The following is a 20,080-nucleotide window of genomic DNA, read 5'->3' on the forward strand; positions in this document are numbered from 1 at the left end:
TTTTACCATAAACAATATCGATAAAAGCACTAATTGATAAAGAGCACTAAAATGTATTTGCTGTTTTTCTTTATGTCTTTTCTAAAGGCAGTGTTCAGTAGCATCACACCTTAAATCATTAACAGCATAAGCTGAATCAAATTTATGTAACCACTTGTGCAATGGAACCAAGATTTAGACTCACAAAGCATTATTTAAAAATGCATTCAAGCTTTACAGCATCAAAAACAATATAGTAAAACTTTAGACAATCCCCAAACAAAGAAGAGGAAAAATAGCTTGCCTACTCACCTGTGGCAGGAATGGCATGTATCCTGCTTCTGGCCAACAGTTCTAATGGCTGCTCCCGACTGGTAACCCCGTCTGAGGAAAAACATGATTCCGTCTCATAAATAGTCTGCAACATAACGGACAGCCCCGGAATTTTGGGGTTCAACAGCATGCCCAAATGGTAAGTGTTTAGCATAAAAGATGATAACACAAAAAAGGCACACCTACTAATAAAATATTAAAAAAAAAACAAAAAAAAAAACTTTTATGTTGCTTAGGGGGTGATGATTTAGTCAGTGCATGTGCATCAACCAAGAAAAGAAAAAGAAAACAAAAAATAATGCAAAGTCCTGAGGCTATTTGGTGGTTAACTGTACGTATGAAAAATCCAAAGCAACATTTTTCCTTTCCAGCAGAAGTTGTGTAAGAAAAAATAAACTCCTTATTAAAACTCAATTTTCATTCTTTCATGTGGTATAAAAAAATAATAATCAAAAAGTCCAACTATTTTTTCAACCCAAATATATCCATGTTGTATAGCTCTGAATAAAGCCAAGTGCACATTTTTGTTTTACAAATCCAATTGAGTAATCACTTAAGAGTAATTTTATTGCCAGAGTTTTCTCATGTGTCACATTTATACTCTGACATGTTTCAGGAGCCTCCTTAAAATAATCAATAAAATAAAGCTTTTGATGTTGATAGGGAAGAAGAAAAGCAAATGATGTAGCAGAAAAAAAGACCATGAATCCAGTGGCTTCTACTTCCGAGCGCAAGTCTTTGGTGAGAGCATGGAGGATGTCATTTGTTGAAGCTTTGGCAGGAGGCACAGAAGAGGCAATTTAAAAAAGAAAAATCCATTCAACAGGGATTCCCTGCACTGCAACTCCTTGGCTCACAAACTATAATCCTGAAAGAGGCAGGAAGAACAGAACCAAAAACTGGCACAAAAAGAATTGACAAGCCTCCTTGTCTGCTAACCTCACCTGCTAAAAACGCATCTGTGAGAGCGCGACAGAGAGAGAGAGAGAGAGAGAGAACGCGCGAGCAGCGAGCGAGCGAGGGAGGGAGGGAGGGAGGGCAGATAGACAGAGGTTGGGGAGTTTACAAACACACTTGGCTCTGAAAGCCTCAGTGGCTGGAAATAGCTCTGGAATCGCATCAAGGGGAGGGGCCACCTATAAATAGAGATAGAGGAGTGATCAGTGAAGGAGGTCTGGTAATGCAAACACCAGGGACCAATCACAAGAGCTTTTCCCACAACCCCCTCCCCCGCCCCTTACTGCTTAGAGCTCCTTAACCTCCAAAATGCCAGAAGCCTATCAACACTTGAGGAAGGCCTTCAGTATCTTTTGCGTCAATGCACGCAGAGAATCAAAGGCAAATATTACAATTAAATACACACTGTAAAGTCAACTGTGTGCACAAAATGTATTTCAAAGGAGGTTTTTAGTTATAAATAATAACTCGCAAGAATAAAACACTACATTAGGACATGTTTGATTTCTCTTTATTTTAACAATGCATTATTTGCAGTTTGTTTAAGGCAACTCAATAATCAGCTACAGATATAATATCAACTTTTCTTTTTTTGCTGGTTTCCACCATTCTGCCCTGAAGCAGTTCCCTTTTTGTTAACACAGGTTTATTTACACAAAATGTCAGAAAACAGTTTTTATTTTGGGCTATCATCACTATCAACATTTTCATTCCACTTTCTCAATAGGGGTTCCTATTGAGGGGGACGGTAGTAAAATGTTGAGTTGGTATGACCAGACCCAACACCTGCATCCTTCTTCAGTTCTTTTTGGCCAAGAACTGGACAATACCAGGATGGTCAAGAAATACAATTCGCGCAGCATGACTTGGGTCTACTTCTCAGCCTTCCCCCAGTGGGCTGTGCCACATTCCAAGGAAGGGTCCAAGGGCCTCCTAACTGAGAAGATGCTACTGCATAATCTTTCATTATCATCTCCAGACAGAGAAGCTGCTTCAGCAACGACTGCTGTCACTGCTCCACTGATCGTTCCTCCAGTTCCACCCTTAAACGTAAACATTAGACAAAGTTATTGTCTGTTTTTACCTGCATTATTATCACTCTCTAATTTAATGATTTTTTTTTTTTTATCAGTATGCTGCTGCTGGAGTATGTGAATTTCTCCTTGGGATTAATAAAGTATCTATCTATCGTTGAGCGCCTCACCTGTCATAGGAATTTAGGCCATCAATGCTGCCTGGACATCCTGTCCATGAAACTTTTAAAACAGAAAAGGCAGCAAAACAAACCTTTGAAATGCCCTGACTTTATACCAAGTATGCAAACAAAACCTTCAGCATACAAATACAGGGATTGATTTTATTTAAAAAAAAAAACAACAACACAGTTTTCAAAAGAATCATTCCAAGTACTGTGGAATATGCTTATGCAAAACAGCTTATACGGCAGATGCACGATATAACTAATGGTTGGAATACTGTGTCCTCCCCCTTTCCTTCACATATGAATTGACTTCTCTGAAGGTGGACAGGGTCAGCAGCGTGTTCAGCTGCGCTGCAGTTGGCTTGCATCATGCTATGTGAGTGCATGAATAGTGTGGATTTTAAATGCTTGTCTTAAATATGCCAGCTTTGGTGCATTTGATGTTATCTATATGGTGTTCCACAAGGCTCTATCCTGGGTCTGCTGCTCTTTTCGATTTACATGCTTCAGTTAGGTCAGGTTATCTCAAGGAATACTGTAAGGTACCACAGCTATGCTGACGACAAACAGCTGTATTTGTCAATAGCGCCGGATGACCCAGACACTCTTGATTCACTGACACAATGTATTACTTAATGGATAATTAGTAATTTTCTCAAACAAAAAAAAAAAAAGAGAAAACAGAAATTTTAGTGATTGGCAAAAATGGATATAATGAGGTTATTAGAAATAAACATGATGCATTAGGATTAAAAGTCAAGACGGAGGTAAAGAATTTAGGAGTAACTATTGACTCTGACCTGAATTTTAAAACACATATTAATCAGATTACAAGGACAGCATTTTTTCCACTTAAGAAATATAGCAAAAATTAGCCCTCATTGCAAGATGCTGAGAAATTAGTTTTCAGTCGGCTAGATTACTGTAACGCATTCCTCTCAGGACCACCCAAAAAAGACATCAATCAATTGCAACAAGTGCAGAATGCAGCTGCTAGAATCTTAACCAGGAAAAGAAAATCCGAGCACATCTCTCCAGTTCTGATGTCACTGCATTGGTTACCTGTGTCATTTAGAATTGACTTTAAAATACTGCTTATAGTTTACAAAGCCTTAAATAATCTGCTCCATCCCATATTTCAAAATGTCTTTCACCTTACACTCCAAATCGTAACCTTAGATCTCCAAATGAGGGTCTGCTTATTATTCCAAGAGCTAAACTTAAAAGAAGTGGTGTGGCGGCTTTCTGCTGTTATGCACCTAAATTCTAGAATAGCTCACCGATAGGAATTCACCTGGCTAATACGGTGGAGCCCTTTGAAAAACTGCTAAAAACTCATTATGTTAACATGGCTTTCTCATAGCTTCATTTTAGTTTAATCCTAATATTCTCTATATGCATATGCATAACAATATCATTCCTGGTGGCTCCGTAATCCGTACAAACCCCTACTTTCTCTTCTGTTATTTTTCCGGTTTTCTGTGGTGACGATCTGCGCCGCCACCACCTGATCAAAGCACCGTGATGTCCATACATTGATGGATTAAAGGCCAGAAGTCAAGTTACTCTGCGTGAACCCTGAATGCCATGAGGACTGATTGAGGTCATTTATGTTAGGTAGAATGCCTAGACGGGGCTGGGCAGTCTTGAGTACTCAGAACCCCTGCAGATTTTTTTTTTCTCCAGCCGTCTGGAGTTTATTTTTGTTATTTCTGTCCTCCCTGGCCATCGGACCTTGCTTTTACTCTATGTTAATTAGTGTTCCCTAATTCAATTTTGTAATTTATTTTTAATTTTTTCTCTTTCTTCATTATGTAAAGCACTTTGAGCTACATCATTTGTATGAAAATGTGCTATATAAATAAATGTTGTTGTTGTATCTATTAGGGCAAACAGATTTTTTTCAAAGACTATGCTCTGCAGGAGGGATATAATCAAAACTTCACACATGCCTTCACAAAAATGTTTTTTTTATTAATTTTTCTAATCAAACAATTTAATCAATTAAAACATCCTAGTTTATATTCAACAACTTGGCAAACATTAAAGATTTTCACAGTTGCTATTTCTCTTACATAACAGCAAAACAAGGTCAAACACAAAAACATCCTATAATTAATATTAATGTTTTTACTGCACATCAGACGTCTTAACATCTGAAGTAAAAGTAAAAAAAGCTGCATACATCATAACTTAAGTCCTCGCTGGTTTCAGAAATGATAGCTTTAAAGGAACAGACCTCACCAAATAGTCTGTCACTTCTGTTGATGAGCTTCCTGCTTTAACAGAAGTTCTGTGATTTTTCAGAGTGAAGTTATGCCTTAAGTCACACATACCAGCTCTCCTGATCATACATTCAACTTCCTAGTCATTACATCCTGGTCAAAAATATAGTTGTTCATTTTTTTAATTTGCTTATTTTACATGTCTGTTAATGTACACTTCCATCTCTGCTACCTTTTTGAACTTATAAGTTGATGTTGATTATGTCTCTGTGCAGTCCTCCTAGCTTTCACCCGAGTTAAATTGCCATGTGTGATTTTCATTAAACAAACCCTCTGCCTCACACGCATTACACTGATTGAATGTTCAAAAAATATACATGTCGCACATGGTCAGAAGAAATCAGTATGTCTGGCTGTTTGTTCACACAGTCAAAGCAATGATCAAGACAAAGTCCTGGACAATTTTAGGCACTTTATAAATATTAGCCAGACAGCTATTTAGGGTCTGAAAAAAGGACATCATTGGGGAAACAGAGAATGTCTGGTCACCCTTATCTATTCATCTATTATTTTTTGTAAACAACATCAATAGATCAGTTCTAACTGTTTAGTGAAAAAGAAAAAACAGTCATAAAACAGATTTATTAGCATCTCTGTTATTTTTAAGGCTATCTGCCCAATTATAGGGATGCACTGAAATGAAAATTCTCGGCCAATGCCAATATTCCAAGAACGTCGATGTACCTTTCTGCAAAATCCGAAATACACATTTATAAAATGCAGAGAAAAATGAGACTACTTCTATTTGGATAAGAATTACAGAGAAATGTAACATGTATTGGTATAACACTCCACTTTTGCATACCAAGTTAAATTATTAAAAATAAATAACATCTGCCAAATTTGGCTGGCTACCTGTTGCTTTTATGTGAAATAGTATTGCAGGGTGTTATTTTAAACAACACATTTCTCTTTCTTTTTGATGTAAAATAATTAAACAAGAATTGCAAAAAATAGTAAAGTGATACAATGAAAAAAGGAATAAGTAATATCACTTAGGAATAACAATAACCTCGCAAATCATTTACGGTCATTAAAATAAATGCTTCTGCAGAACCACATTTAGCTGGCTATCTGATCTTTTCTTTTTAGAGGCTGTTGTTCTTAAATGTTACATTATTTTCTCCTTTTTGCCCCCAACGGAATGAACCTGACCACAACTGAAAGAATGAAATCATTAAAAGCAAAAACTCAACAAAGATACATTAAGCTTATCATTTTATTTTTTTTTTTGTATGATTTGGGGGGTGGAGGGTGTCTTAGCAAAGAAAACCATCCCAGCCTCATTGCAGGAAATCCCGTTTCTCTATTCATCAACCACATCCAAAGCCACAATCTCTCGCTGTCCATGATAGTGCACACACCTGACAGGAATTTGCGTGCTATTTTGGTAAGGAATCCACTCCATGTGTTATTCTGGTAGTACAATGGACTTACATGGTGCTTCTGACAAAAATCCCTGCACATGCTAAATAATAAAGCATGCATATATATGCAGCATTATATTCACTGACATCTTTTATATCTAAAAGACTGACCTGCATTTTTGATTCACCAAAGCTGTCTGATTAAGATTTAAATCTTCATATTGAAAATTAATATAAAGTAGTCATAGAGAGGGTACACGCTTAAGGGGTGTTTGAAAGCATGTCTGTACTGTGTGTGCTGTTTTTAAAATATTAATATTTTTACTTTTTCATTGTAAGGCATGAAGTGCTTACGAGTCACACATTATTGCTTAAGACTCAAGTTCAAAATGTGGCTTTAAAGCAGTGCTTCTCAATTATTTTCTGTCATGCCCCCTAGGAAGAAGAAAACATCTCGCGCCCCCCGCACGACTATAAATAGTATCATTTGTCTATAAAATTGTTATAAGTACACCTCTGCATAACACTGTATGCTTATTAACGTATAAGAGAATAAAAAATGAAAGAATTATGGACCAATTTACAACAAAGAATAGCTTTATTAAATGTAACAGAAAAGATTTAAAGTGCATTCTAAATTCAAAAAAAATTTAAAAGAAAAATAAAAAAGCATGTTCCCCGAGGTCAAACGCGCCCCCCTTGACGGAGTCACAGGGCGCGCCCCACTATTTGAGAAACACTGCTTTAAAGCAATGCAATAAAAGAGATAAAACACAAACAAAACTATCTGTGATTGCCTAAAAAAGGTAAATAGTCATTAATACTTTTTGTTTTATTCCACCTATGCTCTTTTCCTACAGTCCAGAGGACCTTATGTCTGGCATTTATTTATTTATTTATTTTTTTTAACAGCACAGAAACTGAAGCGCTGTGAGCCTTTCAATATTTCACAAACTAAATAAATGCATTAAATGTTGCTTTGTGGTGGGGTCTTTAATTATTAGCTCAGATGCTAGATGAAAACTAGCGGTCATAAAAACAAATAAAAAACTTACTAATAACAATGCAGGTTTAGAAAAAACATATTGGCTGATCCTAAAATTCACATGCAAAAACAGATCTATGCACGGCATGTCTTTTTTGGCTTTCCAAAATGCTTTTGGCACGCAAAACTAGCCTGGATTTGCAATTACTTTTTCTCTTTAAGAATACATTTGCCATTGTTTCCTTGATTGTACTAATGGGTCTGAACTTGAAACAATTGTACCTGTCAAATTCAAATACAAGGAGACACAACCAGTTCCTACATCTCAAGCAAACACAACTCCCACATATAAAGGACAATATACTTCTGAATTTTTAGTAGGACTGTGTGAGTATTCTGAATCATAAGCTGAAACGAAATAAGGTGCTATTTTGTTCACTGAAGATATTTTCAAAATAAGGAAGGAACAAGTTATACTGTGCCGAACGCAGAGTCATAAATAATCAAGGGCAAAGCATAAAAAAGGCATCTAAATAAAGCAAATCTGCCCCTTAAAATAAAACGGAAGGAGCAAAAATTTCCCAAAAATCACAGTCACTATTGTACAAAAATTCAGTTTTAACACTCCAATTCCATCTACGTTTTTTTGGCTCCACTTTTACCTTCATTACCTCTCCATTAAGACTACATAAACACTGTTATCAATAAAATGGAAGACTCCATTGCATGACCAGCTACATATTCATAAAATACTATTTATCTGTCCACCCATCTTTTATAATCCATTTATCCAGGGCAGGGTCACGGGGCAGCTGCTGTATGGAGAACTATGAAAAATGGAAAGTAGAGGTGTGGTGGAGCACAGAGGAAAGTGCTTTTTGTGAGGGTACAGGACATGAGTGTAAGAAGAGTTGAGCAACTGGGGTTAGGGATAAGATTGTGCTTTCGCGCCAAACAGGCTGTGCAGTTTAAAACTTAAGCACGGGGGTGTCAGTAGTAGTCTCAAAAAAAAGACGGTGGTGCTGATGCTTCCCTTTAATAGGGTGCAGCTGGTTGGAATTTTGATGGCTCTTATTTTTAAATAACAGCTGCCCCAGATTTTTTGATGTTGGTGTTTGTTCTAGCTCTGGCTACTGCTGTGGCCATTATCATAATAGTAAAGTATAAAAAAAAAAAGCAAATACAAATGTACATGTAACGCACAGCAGCATTAACCTAAATTTGAATATATTTGAATATTTACTTATTTTTAATCTGAATACTCAAACCTTTTTTTTTTTTTTGCCAATTTAACAGCCCTGGTACACAATGTTAACTTTTTAAGGCTGAGTGAACTGGTTTGCAAATTCCTGTGCATTCCAGCCATGGGTTCGCCATCAGAGAGACTGTGCAGTGCAGGGGGCAATGTAGTCATGTATCAACATTCATGTCTGAAACCAGCAAAGTTTGACATTTTGTTTTCATTAAACAAAACAAAAAAGAAATCAGAAAAGATCACTATGAGTGATGACAAAACTTGAGGTGGCAGGGGTGTAAGTATTATATAAGTTGTTTGGAGTAATTTTAAGATTTTAGTTGTTCTGCACCTATATCCTATAGTGACAGCCTTTTTCAAAAGTTAAATGCTGGTTATCTGCAAATGTTTTACTTGAATGTGCAATAATTAGATATTTGGAATAACATTTTATTCTATTTCTATTATTATCTTTATTGATCACTTTAATGATAATTATTCGGTGGTTTGCCAATTTATCCTCCAGTAACCCTATTCGGGGTTGGTTACTGCATTGTACCAAATGCTCTTAGAACAGATAGACATCGGCTCCCCACAATTCTGTAACTGTATAAGCTATTTCAGGAAAAGGAGTGATGACTGTATTTGTCAATGTGTATATTATACTAAGTCTTTCCATGTGAAAAATGGATTTAATTGAGGTTTGTTCAAATAAACAAAATGACACTTTGGTATTAATAATAATAAAAATACTTAGTTTAAAACAGAGAAGAAAATGAACTATAAAACTGTTCAAAACAAATTGCTTTCTATTTTACTTTTGCCTGAAGAAGGGGCCCGAGTTGCCTCGAAAGCTTGCATATTGTAATCTTTTTAGTTAGCCAATAAAAGGTGTCATTTTGCTTGACTTTTCACTACTTAACACCCCAGAAAGAGTACTCCATTATAAACTACTTTACAAAGCAGTGCAAAATAATCCTTGTTGCACAAGATATGGAAAATGCAACTGAGTGCAAGGCACAGACAAAAGCCTCAAGTGAGAAAGAAAGCTGCGATAAAATTAAGAGTATTCTCAAGATTAACAAAAAAAAAAAAAAAACACCTACTCACAAAACTACATTTCAGCGAACAGTTGTAAATTAAGGTTCTGCCACGGGGGAGATCTAATGCTATGCTAGTTTAGAACTTGCCTACTGCAGCTTTTTTACTTAAAAATTATGAAAAACTACAGAAACTAGGTCAGTAACAAATCTTCATGCTCACGACTTTAGAGCAACCAGAGTGAAAAAAGTGACAACAGTGAAAACCTTCTGATTTTGACCTACTTCGTGGAACATGAACAATCACATTTCCATTCCAGTATTATAGAATGGCATCATGTTGCACACACACACACTTCATCCTCAGGCAAACACTGGCGGGTGAACAGTGGTGTGATGTACAAAAATCAATGTTGACAGAAAGAACCCAGTTTGTATGGTAAGCCACTGGACGGATAATATTAGAAATTGTTTTATCCCCAAAACCACTGTATGAAAAACATGCTTTGTAAAGTAAAGCTGTATTTAAAATTTTTCAAAAAAAAAAAAAAACCAAAAAGACACAACACCACACTTCTCGTCTCCACGAAGCTAACAATCAAGGACAAAAAGAGCACAAGTACAAACATAAAATAAAATCATAAAAACCTATTAATTACGCCTATTTTAAGAGAGGGAATAACCCTGCTGTCAGAATGTCTTGAAAATTTTTTGTTTGTTTAATTATAATGCATTTTGCATGTTTACTTCCCCTGTTATTTATTTGTATTTATTTGTCCTCTGTTTTTTTTTTTTTTTTGCTTTATTCTTGATATTATTCATGTTGGGGTCATGGACACTTCCTGCTGCACCCGTTTGTGACACAGCAGTTACGATCATATTCAAGACTGAAGTACTGCAAAAGCTGCTATTCTGAATTGTCTGTCTGTCTGTCTGTCTGCCAGTCAGTCAGTCAGTCATTCATTATCCAACCCGCTATATCCTAACACAGGGTCACAGGGGTCTGCTGGAGCCAATCATAGCCAACACAGGGTGCAAGGCAGGAACAAATCCCAGGCAGGGCGCCAGCCCACAGCAGAGGACACACACACCAAGCACACACTAGGGACAATTTCAGATCACCAATGCACCAAACCTGCATGTCTTTGGATTGTGGGAGGAAACCCATGCAGACACGGGGAGGACATGCAAACTCCACGCAGGCAGGACCCAGGAAGCGAACCCAGGTCTCCTTACTGTGAGGCAACAGCGCTACCACTGAGCCACCTACATTCTGAATTGTGAATCAAACTAAAGTAAAAAGAAATAAATAAATAGATAGAATACTGTGATCACTCAAAAAAAAAAGTAAGTAAAAAGTATTTCAAATTTTTCGACTTTAGTCACAAACAACTACAATTCGTGTTCTTGTCCTACTGAAAATGTTCATTTGATTATTCAGTGCCTGCCCGTGTGTCAGATGCTGATCCTGACCCATGCTTATTTACCTCTGCCAAATGTCGAAGCTAATAAAAAAGTATTTTTCCCATCGGAAGACCTCATCAGTGGTCACTGCTGTATATCGATTCACATTCTAAACATATTAAGCAAGTTCTTATTGAAAATGTTTTCACAAATATATGTGATTTTGAAAAGACATTGCTGTTATTAAAGAAGGTCTAATGCTCACACTCCTATATGCCCCTTTCACATCCTGGGGGTGCATGTGCAAGTAGTCTCCTTACTTTGAAAGCATTTTTTGTGGTCTGGCCATAGCTTTTTTTAGCATAACTATTTTTTAAACCTTTAAAAAAATAAATTTCTAATTATACCTTCAAGTCTGATGTGGAAGCCTTATGTATACGAGTCAGAACACTCCAGTACAGAATTGCCACAACATATGAGCGAGACAGGAATCAAGAGATTGGGAACTTAGAGAGACAACCAGAAGAAAATGTCCATAACTTCTTAGGAGTTCAGAGCAACTGGAACTCATTGGTTTGGAGTTTCACATAGGAAAGGTCTACAATTTTTTGGAGGCCCTCCATCACTCACAATGTGTCTCTTGAAAGACATCAAAAAACACCAGTTACTATGTTCAATGTTTTAAAAAGGTTTATTTAAACACATTAGACAAAAGAACAAACAAGCATTCTCACACTATCTTAAAACAATTCAGGGAACCAGGACCAGAGCCTATCCTAACAGTATAGGACAACGACAGGAACAGACCACACAAAGGGCATATTCACACACACACACAACCATATGAAGATCATTTAGAACCACTCATTAGCATAATATGCATGTCTTTGGAGATGTGAGAAGAAAAGTGAAGTATGAAAACCCACAAAAGAAAATCTAGGAAAGTGGGGATTCTGCCCAGTCAACTCGCCATGAAATGCTTCCAATTACACTAAACATATCAAGTCCAAATACTTATATCATGATAAAAAATATTAATAATTTATTTACCTGATCAAATTTGAACTCAGTGGAACAAATAACCTGAATAAACTATTATAATCAAACACAATGGATACAATAAAGAAGGTATCAACACTGCCATTAACAACATTTGACACTTCTTGAATATACACTCACCTAAAGGATTATTAGGAACACCTGTTCAATTTCTCATTAATGCAATTATCTAATCAACCAATCACATGGCAGTTGCTTCAATGCATTTAGGGGTGTGGTCCTGGTCAAGACAATCTCCTGAACTCCAAACTGAATGTCAGAATAGGAAAGAAAGGTGATTTAAGCAATTCTGAGCGTGGCATGGTTGTTGGTGCCAGACGGGCCGGTCTGAGTATTTCACAATCTGCTCAGTTACTGGGATTTTCACGCACAACCATTTCTAGGGTTTACAAAGAATGGTGTGAAAAGGGAAAAACATCCAGTATGCGGCAGTCCTGTGGGCGAAAATGCCTTGTTGATGCTAGAGGTCAGAGGAGAATGGGCCGACTGATTCAAGCTGATAGAAGAGCAACTTTGACTGAAATAACCATTTGTTACAACTGAGGTATGCAGCAATGCCTTTGTGAAGCCACAACACGCACAACCTTGAGGCGGATGGGCTACAACAGCAGAAGACCCCACCGGGTACCACTCATCTCCACTACAAATAGGAAAAAGAGGCTACAATTTGTACGAGCTCACCAAAATTGGACAGTTGAAGACCTGCCTGGTCTGATGAGTCTCGATTTCTGTTGAGACATTCAAATGGTAGAGTCAGAATTTGGCGTAAACAGAATGAGAACATGGATCCATCATGCCTTGTTACCACTGTGCAGGCTGGTGGTGGTGGTGGTGTAATGGTGTGGGAGATGTTTTCTTGGCACACTTTAGGCCCCTTAGTGCCAATTGGGCATCGTTTAAGTGACATGGGCTACCTGAGCATTGTTTCTGACCATGTCCATCCCTTCATGACCACCATGTACCCATCCTCGGATGGCTACTTCCAGCAGGATAATGCACCATCTCACAAAGCTCGAATCATTTCAAATTGGTTTCTTGAACATGACAATGAGTTCACTGTACTAAAATGGCCCCCACAGTCACCAGATCTCAACCCAATAGAGCACCTTTGAGATGTGGTGGAACGGGAGCTTCGTGCCCTGGATGTGCATCCCACAAATCTCCATCAACTCCAAGATGCTATCCTATCAATATGGGCCAACATTTCTAAAGAATGCTTTCAGCACCTTGTTGAATCAATGCCACGTAGAATTAAGGCAGTTCTGAAGGCGAAAGGGGGTCAAACACCGTATTAGTATGGTGGTCCTAATAATCCTTTAGGTGAGTGTATATAGCAGTGTATGGGTCACCAAGCTTAATAGTTAAATACAGTATATATGCAATCTACATAGGTTTACTAACAGCATTAGAGCATTTAGATGCTGTCACAGCTGAGTGACGGTAACAAACATAGAAATGCTTTTCTGCCACACAAGTACACATATAAAACAACCATAAAGCAGACTACGAATAATAAGTTAGCAATAACTAATAATTCAGGAAGCAATTTTTCTAAGAGAAAAATCCATTCAAATGGGCTATTTTAAAAGAATAATGCAACTTTGAGCATAGCTGTGAGCCAGCCATTTATGTCATTTCAAAATATGGCATAGCACAGTTGTGTTTAGTGGACAACAAAAGACACAGAGGTTTCCAATGACCGTTCTACCTCTCTTTCCCTTTCATTCACAGACTAAGCAGTATAAAAAGCCACAGTAGTGCAAGGAATGGACTACCATACTTAGGAAAAAAATGTGATCCATTTTTTCTCATCTCTTCCTTTCCATTCAGTAATCACTGTGGCAAAGTAAGAAAGGAACTCTGCTTTGATTACATGCAGTGCTTTAATTCCTGTGGGGGTTTAAGGTATCACATCTATTGTTTAAAAATATTGCCTGACCTAACGTAATACAGTTAAAATCATGCTTGCTCCTTCAAGACAGGTAGTAAACTTATAAATAAAGTAGTCTATGATGACCATTCTTTATAAATGCTAAGCTGTGGTACTAGGGTGTTGTACCGTGTTAGCCATTATGGATGTAGTGAGAAGTCAAGCAAAATGACACCTTTTATTGGTGTCATTAAAAAGTGTCATTTTGCGGACTTCTCACTAAATGCCAAGCTGAAATCCTCCCAGGCCCACCTATTGTTGATACACTGGGATGAACTTTGAATGCTTCTTCTTGTCTAATCTGTAAATGATCTGTGGTTGGGTACAACCACTGTGGACTTTGATGAGAAAAAAATAATTAATTTAAAAGACTGAGCTTATTTATTTTGAATGATAGCAACACCAGGAAAGAATGCAGTGCAATATATGCTTGAAGGCTCCTCATCTTTCATAGATGCAAATCTGATAGTTTTTGACTAACTTAACATGCCTGATGTGAATAAGAGGGTGATTAGAGTGTTCAGGAGTGAAAGAGGCAGTGTGTCCGTTAGTGTGTGAGAGAGAGTGTATTTGTAATGTGTTTGGCGGACAGGGTCTGGCTCAAAGAGCATTTGTTCTGTGAGAATTTGGACCAATGTCAAATCTATTTGATGACCCCTGCTTTAATACATTATACTATGTAAGCATAGACATAGTTCAACGCAAGCACCGGGCAGACAAAACTTTTAAGAGACATGCCATATACGGTCTTGCAGGCAGAGCTGCATATGATGCACAAAAAAAAAACAATCTTAAAACATTTTTATTTTATGCCCTTACTTTTACTAAACTTGAAACGGAAAAATAACTTTACACCATATTCCTACTTTGTAATATGACTCTCCTAAATAATGAAATAATAAAAAATAAAGTTGAAACTGATGTTGCTTTGGGAAATGTCTAATCTTTTTTAGTTTATTTATATACTGTAGGTTTACCATGTAAGGAAGTAGAACAAGGGTAAACTCATTATTATACAAGAAATTTTCCTCAGTCAACCAAAATAACAAGGTCCTAGCTGAGCAAATTCTAGACAGAGCAGAGGCCTAAATAATGTATACCAAATGCTGCTTTGCACAGGTTTATTCTCCAAAAGGTAATGGAACATAATGAACTGTGCAATAGTTAACAAAACATTAACAGGCTTTTATTTTCCCCCTATCCTGCACTATTTTAAAAGACTCTGTATGTCAGCAACACTTCTAAATAAACCGCGCAAAATATCTTTAAATGTATAATAGTCATTGCCATCCATCTGTCCATCTATTTAAAGAATTGGCTTGACCCAGTTTGAACAATGTAAAGGGATGAAGCTCCTGTCAGCAGCACTGGTCACAAGGCATGAACTAAACCCGAATGGAGCACTAATTTGCCAAGCTTACACTTAAGAGAAACTTCTTTTTCCAATTGATTAGCAAAATTAGGGGCTTCTTAGAATCCAAAAAAATTATTTTTTCCCCAAATGAATTAGTAATTACCCTTTTTAAGTGCAGGGTGAGTCAAAATTATGTTAAGAACTAATGGTACTGCTATGTACATACTTAATATATAATAATATTAATATATATAATATATAATATACAATTTCTGTGGCCAATTTATGTGCCACATATGGCACATACATTGAACATGATGGAGAACAGGTTGAGACATTCCTGTAAATCATCTTGTACATATGAAGTATGTTTTGTGAATAAACTGTTTCCACCATTCAAATGTTAACATAATTTTGACTCAACCTGTTGTAATGTCCCAATATTACGTAATATAGATAGACTAGATTGTCAAACACTGACTCCTGCGTTATCCTAACGTTCCCAACACTGGCTCCAGCTTCCCACAGCGTTACAATGGATGAAGTAGATTATTAATAGATAGCTTGCCACTGCTTCTTAAAAAGGGGAGCTTCGTTAAATTAATGTACATGTGATAACTATTTTTAACATCACTTTTGCAGGAAACTAAACCTTGCTTTAAAAGAAAATGCCTAATTGATACAGTTCCAAAAGAATATTTCATAATATTGCTTATTTATAATGCACCTTTCTATAACTCAAGCTTTTCAAACTGAGAGTAACCTAATTAGTATACAGTACTTTTTTTCCTATTTCATTTGCTCACACAACTTGCTCACGGATGCAAACGCTTTCCAGGAAGAAAGTAAGCCTCTACTAGTGACAAGTGAAACATGAGCTGTTAACCCTATCAGAGAAGAAGAGTGACATAAGGCAAGCCTTTGATCTCATCCGGTCTCATTTATTTGAATGGTATGCAGTGTGAGGGCATCTATTTACCCTATTCTGAGCCCAGCAACAGAAGTTTGAAGTAACTGAGGGAGACATTAATCTGTATGAGCATTCCCAGAAATAACATTCAGGTTACAGAGAGACAAAAGAGGGAAAAATCTTATCCGGGGTATTAGGGAGTCTAATCAGCATAATCCGATAACAGGAAACATCGATATTATGATAATAGACTCAGGCTTATTTCATCTGACCCTTGGAGAAGGTAGTGTCATTCGCCAAGGGGTTGCATTTCTGGCTGAGTAATCCTTAACTGAAACTAAAAAAGGTAAATAAACACTAAAAAGTAATACAGGCTCCCCCCCCCCAACAAAAAAAAAATATTTAAACCTGATGACTGTGCTGCTCTACAGAGAATCACAACATCATTCAGACATATAGTTTTGCTGAACAGAATGAAGATTCTCTAATGCATTCACCACCTTAGCCCTTATAGAACAAGCCATTGGGTAAGAAATTATTTTTATTTTGCTGTCGTTACTTTAATAGCTGAATCGTTTATTCATATTGAAAGTGTCAATTGAACAACTTAAGCTGAGCAAGACAGTATTTACAATACATATTGAATATTCAATATTTTACTCAACAAAAACAATGCAGTCTATTTTAGATAGCGTCATATGTAAATACAAACATGTTCTACGGAGTATACCATGCATCGATATGCTTAAATAAAGGAAGCCTTATTGTAAACGGCTGGCAATTTCAATAAAAAAATTTTATTATGTCGTGAAGAAAAACTGAGAAGAAAACACCACCGCAGTATTCAAAGTATGGGACTGCTTATGCTGGGGCCAAGACGATAATTACTCCCCATGCTATAAACCACTGCCCTCTTCTCCCAAGACCAGCATATGGATTTACAGCTGACTGAGTTGAGGCAATTCGTACTTAAACAAAGGTGCATTGGAGAACAATAAGGTAATAACGTTCTAGGAGTTGCCAAAACAAGCCGCAGTAATAAATCTTTTTGTTATTATTTCTTCACAGGGTCTCGCATGTTTCTGACTGTTGGAGCCATCTCTCTCTCCCCCCCAAACCTCAAAATACATGAGTGTTTCCCAACCTTTATAGTCCTGCAACCTAGTTTTGCCTTTTTTAAATTCACCGATGACCCATTAGCAGCAATTGCCCAACTTGGTGAAATAAACTCACTTAGAAATGGGGAAAAACATTGCACAGTGCTGCTAGTCGCTAAGGCAACCCACTCATGAACCAATGACAGCAACCCGCAACCCAGTGGTTAAGAAACACTGCTTTACATGGATTCAGCAAGCAACCACCGAGACTCAAGAAGATCAATTTGTGCTATTCCATACCGGCAGTCCCCACCAGACCCACAGAGCCTCAAATGCAGTGACCCGTACACTTTGTGACAGCGGTACAGCCATTTTGACAAGTTAGCTCTAGCATCCTTGTCACACTTGCAATCAGAGCCTTCAAATAATAGTACCCATTCATAATTAAAAGTGTAGTGCAAATCTTCATAATACATAAACAAACTACAATAAAAAAGTGTTCATGTGGAGGATAAAACACTAATAAATAATAGAAAAAGCCCAGTCTAAAACCATGCAGGTATCAGATTCTATTCCATTTCTTCCAGCCCTGTACAGCCTTCTCTCCCTGTCTCACTAGCTCTCCCCATTAGGTCTGGCAGGTGGCGGAGACATCAGCAGCTGTGGTCCCTTCCTCAAGTTCTTTTTGTGACTTCCTCCATTAGCATCTGTCGCCCTAGAACCCCCGTCTTTTCATCACTGTGCTGGCTTGTACCTCCCAAATCTGCCTTTGGTTTTCCTTCACCAATATGATTGTCCCACTGTCCTGCTCAGGCTACCCGTTATACCTCCGTGTGTGCTGTGTCCTAATAATTGTATGACTCGCAGAGAGTCAATGTGAAAACTGGAACCCACCGTGCCCTCACGTGCAAGTGCGATCAGCACCAATCACCCATTAAACATCCTAGGGCCCACACCATTTTTATTTAAAATTTGCATCACCACAGACTTGTCCCATGCACTGCTGCATGAGGTCAAATGACCAGTCCCAAATGGAGCCATAAGTCGGTGCATGACTCTGGCACGCACTTTTTTTGATGTAATTAATCTACTCTGAAAAATCTCCTAAAACAGTTCAGTACAGTATATGCATTTTGTACTGCTGCCTTTGCACTGTTTTACTCTAAAAAGGAAAGCTCTATTGTCTCCAATCTGAAACCCACAAACAATGTGTTAGTGGATGAGATATTTGAAAATTGTTACACTGAAAGAGTTTGCTTTAATTCCTTTTTAAGTAACTCTTTTCATTTGATTACTGAATTACAAACTTTTCCATTCTGTTGACGCAACAAAATGAAGGCATAATACGGTTAAACATATTAAGATTTAGAATGGGATAATTATGGGGCCATGTTGGAAGAAGTCGCAAAATACAGCTCTTGTAGGATGTATCCACATTGCTCAGAAGCTGTAATAAGGGAAGATCAAGACAGAAGGACATGCCTTCAAGATAAAATATTTTTTCTTTCACTAGTTGAAAATATTTTGCAAGAGAATGGGAACTTTCTAAGTTGCATTTCTTAAGAAAACAATGACATTTAACAACTGCACATGTTCTTTGCTCACATATTTATTACAAGACCAGCAAGAAATTAGCCAGTCAGTCTGTCTTCATGTACTGTACCAAGAACAAAAACTGTGCAGTACATCTTTAGATCAAAATCAAAAGCATTTAAGCAGAGAGAAGTTAGACTACATGGTGCTTAAGCTACATGCTCAGCTTCCTTCAGAAGCAATACATTGTAGAAAAGAGTAATTCCTGAACTGGAATCTGAAGCCCAAATCAGATTTGGAGACTAAAATCTATTCCCTTTGTACTGCACAGATACACACTGCTATACACATTCGCGGAAAGAGCCTTTACAGAATGCAGGACTATTTCCACATATGGTTTCACTTACTGTACAGTATGCTATATAATTGCCAAAAGCTCCCGGAAAGAATTGCATCTCAGTACATCACTGAAAGCCACATGAAAAAGAAAGCATATATGTAATTGTGTGCCGATGCATTTTTAATTATTAATAATTACATCACACTCATTGCTTTGAATTTCATGAATCCAAGTGATTTACAGAGTCCTCACTGACTAATTATTTAAGAAGTGAATCTAACTCTAACAGTGTTTCTCGCTCTTTAGAGAAGATGGATTGTAAGTCCACATTGATCCATTTGGTTCACTCAATATGAAAAGATTGTCAAAATCATCTTTTTTCCCCTTAACACTGCCCAGCACATACAAGAGAGGGCACAAAGACATTTGTTGATTTTACTGCTATTCCAGAAACACATCTTAAGCAAACAAACCAGAATATGATGCGACAACTACTACAACGATGAAGAGGCATTCAAACAAGCCCCCCAAGCTTTTGAATAACTTGTGTTATTTATAGGCAGATGTACTTTGTCGCTGACGTAGGCAAAGATTTATTTTTAGGCATGATGAGCGGGTAAAAGGCCAGGGCTTGTTTTCCATGGTTGAACTCTCCCAGTGAATGTCAAGGACTCTGCCACAGGGGGAAAAAAATTATATATTTATATATATATAAAAAAAAAATAAATATATAACATATACATATATAAGAATGTGTATGTGTGTGTAAAATAAAATCACAGTTTTTTGGGAGTAATGTGTGATTTAAACTTGTTTAGTAAGTGCTCATCTTGCACAAGCAAAGCAAAGCAAAAGCAAAAGCAAACCAGGCTTTTCAAGACTTGCTATGCTCAGTGGTTTCATTCTTAGTGGCCTATTAGCTAAGGTGAGCCACTTTGTGCCTGGTAAACGTTTTATATGCAAACCTGAAGAAAAATGCTGTTAAGTTCAATGTTATTACACAAAGCAATACCACCCATTCATGACTTCCTCAAGTCCATCACTTTATACACGTTTTATACAGCAGCCCCGG

At 37.2% G+C, this 20,080-nt stretch overlaps 1 long non-coding RNA gene across 1 annotated transcript in view; it reads right to left on the bottom strand.

The window, feature by feature from the left end:
• Positions 1-288: 288 nt before the first annotated feature.
• LOC120517263 overlaps positions 289-20,080 on the bottom strand; it is an 87,246-nt gene continuing 67,454 nt past the window's right edge. Inside the window, exon 3 of the long non-coding RNA XR_005631006.1 lies at positions 289-363. This is a non-coding gene — a long non-coding RNA (uncharacterized LOC120517263). The remainder of the gene's footprint in view (positions 364-20,080) is intronic.

This window comes from Polypterus senegalus, chromosome 17 (genome assembly GCF_016835505.1).
Source record: "Polypterus senegalus isolate Bchr_013 chromosome 17, ASM1683550v1, whole genome shotgun sequence".
NCBI lineage: Eukaryota > Metazoa > Chordata > Cladistia > Polypteriformes > Polypteridae > Polypterus > Polypterus senegalus.